Here is a 4108-nt window from a genome sequence, read left to right as displayed (position 1 = left end):
AGAGGATGAGGAGGAAGGCTGCTGAAATTTGTGGTTATTTAGTCTTTATTTTATCTCTTTATTAGTTAGTCAAATGGTAGGTTAATTGTGATTGGTTGAACATTTTAAATGACATCACTTTGATGTCATAAATAGCATTTTTTTTTTATTTTTCTTCTCTTTTCTCCACTACTCATTTCAAATTTCATTTTTAGTAATATTTCTTCATATTTTACGTTATATTAATTATTTACTCAACTGGACAAGTCGGCCAAAAATCACCTCGGAAGGCGAAATGACCAAAATGCCCTCCGTTTGGCTTAACGGGTCAAAATCGTCTGTACCTATTGAAAAATTTTTCTAGGTATTTTCTTGGCATTCTAATGCCATGGGAACCTCAATTACCCTTCTCTGGAGTCCCAAAAATTATTTTATAATTTTTCCCCCGGGTCTAGGGCTCCTCGTTGCGAGAACCGCAACTTCCCTCCGGTTATTCATTGCTAGGGCACCGGCTCATTTAACTCGGTTGTATTTTATTTCTAAAATTTTTACTAAATTTTTATTATTAATATTTGAGTTAATTATGGTTCCTGACTTTAGTTTAAATATTTTTCCGGACATTCTAGCTGTCTGGACCGACACTGGTCACCGGAACAGTAGGATGTACGGAGTGGTTATCGGGAGGGTGTTACACTAACATACAACTAAGTAGTGCTGGGATCAAACGAAAATAATTAATTATTTCTTTCAAAAATTAAGAACTTACCAGCAGCGACATCCAAAGCTTCTGTTATTTCCCCTTGGTGCATAGTGGACGCTCTAACTGGTGCACTACTATGTTCGAATTGATTCACTATGTTATGATTGTGAAGAGTACCAACTGTATTTCTGTCTCGACCTTTACTGACTGTCTGTGAACTTTGGAGAGTAGATCAAGGTGCTCTAGTACAATCTTTAACAAAGTGTCCAAGATTTCCACAATTGTAGCAGGCTCCAGAGGCCTTACGACAAATACCTCCATGTAGCTTACCACAAACATGGCAAAAACGGGCATAATAGGAATTTCCAGTTGTTCGACAACTAGATCTTGGTGTTCTCTACCCTGATGATCTGCCTCTATCATATCCCTGAGCTCGGGGCTCCTCAAATTCTTTTTTCTTCCCCAATTTATTGTTCAAGCTCTGACCCATAGGTTTCTCCCTCTTCTCTATTTCACACTGCCTTTGTTGGGGGTTGGGTTTGTGCTTGAGCTTGAGCTGATAGAGTATCAACCATTTTTTAAAAGAAAGTGGCCATTTGCTGGGCCATTTGTGCAGTAATTTGTATTGGTAAAACTAGTACAGTCGAGCCTTTAACACTTTGTGGGGCTGGGGCCTCAACTTGTACTTCTACCATCACAGACTGTTCTATTGTCTCATTCTTCTCTTCTATATCTTTTCACATGATTTTCTATTCCTTTACAACCAACACAAGGAGATTCCTCTCCATTAGTTCATATTTATGATGTAAATGTACTGTAAGTATCAAACATTTGAGCAGTTGTAGTTACCAACAAAAAGATTTCAAATTCACAGTTTGAAATTTACTTTAAAACCATTGCTCTGATACCACAAAACATGTCACACCCTACTCCTCTGTAACATGTAACATGATCCCATAGTAAACCTAATGAATTACCGTACTTCGCTTACCGATAACCCATTAGATATACTACAAGGGATTTTAAAACAATTTTCGTGAAATTTAAATCATCGATTAAAATCTGGTGTTATAAAAATTTTTCAAAATTTCGGCAGAGTGCCGGCTGTATTTTGAGAAAATAGTTCTTCAAAACCTGCAAAGAAACACACTCCCAATATGTTTTCTCAAATACGACTCCAATAACTTCATTTCAACTCACAATTCAAATCTTAATAATCAAATCAATTCATTTTCAAACCAATCTCATCACAAAAGAAACATTTCATTGATTACAAGACTCAAAATTTATATTACAAAACTATTCAGGTAAATGAAATCTCAAATTTACATTTACAATAATTTACATTTAATTACATACCAAAATATTTTACAAGAGTTTTTATACAACAACTCAAATAATTTACATACATATTATTACATGCATACATCAAAACCTGAGTACATGGGTAAACCTAGAGCTGATATGAATGTCTCTTTAAAGAAGTTTACTCAATTGCTCTATGCTCTTTTCATCTGTGACAGCATACAAAGCTATCGCTGAGTGGTGAACTCAATGATGCATAACTATAATTTAAAACATAGTATAATATACCTTAACAAAAATTACAGTAAATAATTTGGAAATCTGGATATTTATCAAATTCCAAAACTCAAAATATTCATTGCCAATAATATGAATCATTTGTATAAAATGACTTTGATCGCGAAGTTCAATTTATCAAATCATAACTAACCATTTAAGGTAATTCTAACAAAATCAATTATACATAAATCATAATTGAAATCATAATTCTTTACTATTCAAAAACATTCTGTATCTCAAAAACCATTCTGTATCTCAAAAACCATTCTTTATCTCACTAACTATGCACGACTAATCCGAAAGGGCCATCTTTGGGGTGATTCTAACTCCCTATGGTCGGGGAGGTCGAATCAGATTCTAACTCCCTATGGTCGGGGAGGTCGAATCATCGTGTACAGTACACACCACAATAATGAATCTTTCGCAAGAGCCATAACATAAAACTTAGATCTAACCTCTAATAAGAGGAGAATCTAAGCCTGTGCACGTACCATGATAATCAAAACACAACTAACTCCATTGTCTTCTCAATAAATGAGAGAGACGGGTAATAACCTAGTCAAGCATCTATAGTGAGATATAAAACAATATCACAATCCTTTTAGTGAGCATAAATCACAATACAATTCGTTTCAAAGTCAATTCCAATATCCAATAATTTTGATGCTCATCACAATTCAAATCATAAATTTGCATTTTTCCATGCAAATTGCCCATCACAATTCAAAACATATTCTATCAAAATTTTTCAAAATATAATTTATTCAATTCACAACAATGCTTAATACTTATGGAAATTCCATTTCATAAAGCTAAATTCATACATACTATAACAATTTCAATAATCATTGAATTAAATCCAATGCTTGTGAAACATAATACATAAGAAAAATATATCATTTAATCATATGAAATATTCAGAACAAAATCAGTTAAAAACTAATTGTGCACAAACCTCTGATAACTGTCTCTTAGCTCTGACTCAGTGTTTCTTTCCCCTTCCCTGAGTCTTTGCTAACTGAAACACACAATTTGAAGTGTTTTAGTACTCATTTAAACTGTCTCTAACGATAATGCTTAATAATTAATTTATTGAATACTATTATTTCCTTAGTCAACCTAAGATGCTGACCCTCGATGCAGTCTAGGTGAATTAGGTTTTAATATTACCAATATGTCATATTTGTAACCTTTTAGTATTGGTACATGTTACCAAATTCATTTATATGTATATTGCGTTTTATTGCAATTTGTCAGATTCTGGTATACTAATTTGACCTAGCCGAACGACCTAGTTCCCTCGGTTTTTGGGTTTCGGTCAAAACTACAAACTTGCAGGTTTATGTCTTATTGCACGCGGGAAAAAATTTCAGGTCATTCTAAGTTATGCAGACCAAGTTATGGTCAATTTACCAATGCTGGTCAGAATGCATCAAAATGGTCATTTTAGGTCATTTTTAGGTCACTTTTGGTTCGGCTAGTTTTTGGACCTGAATTTGTGCAAGCTATTTGACTTGCTTATGGTCATTTCTTGGCTTTGGTGTCTTCATAAGAATTGTAGATATATTTCTCAAATATTCATGGTAAAAATTTCAGGTCGATTGGACCTGTTTTGAGTGAGTTATGGCCAAAACACTAACTGCTGCCCAAATGGTCAATTTTCAGGCCTTAAATGCACTAAACCGGATTTGGTCATTTTTCAAGTTACTTTACAAGCAGAATTTTGGTAAGCTTCCTTCATGAAAGTTGGCACATTTTGTGCCTAGTTTCACCTTCAATTGGTCTCATACCAATTGGAGTCACACACTTAAGGTTCCAAGCCCAAAACATACACTGCCCTATTGT

Source organism: Hevea brasiliensis, chromosome 9 (genome assembly GCF_030052815.1).
Source record: "Hevea brasiliensis isolate MT/VB/25A 57/8 chromosome 9, ASM3005281v1, whole genome shotgun sequence".
Lineage (NCBI taxonomy): Eukaryota > Viridiplantae > Streptophyta > Magnoliopsida > Malpighiales > Euphorbiaceae > Hevea > Hevea brasiliensis.
Note: the sequence above shows the minus strand (reverse complement) of the source record.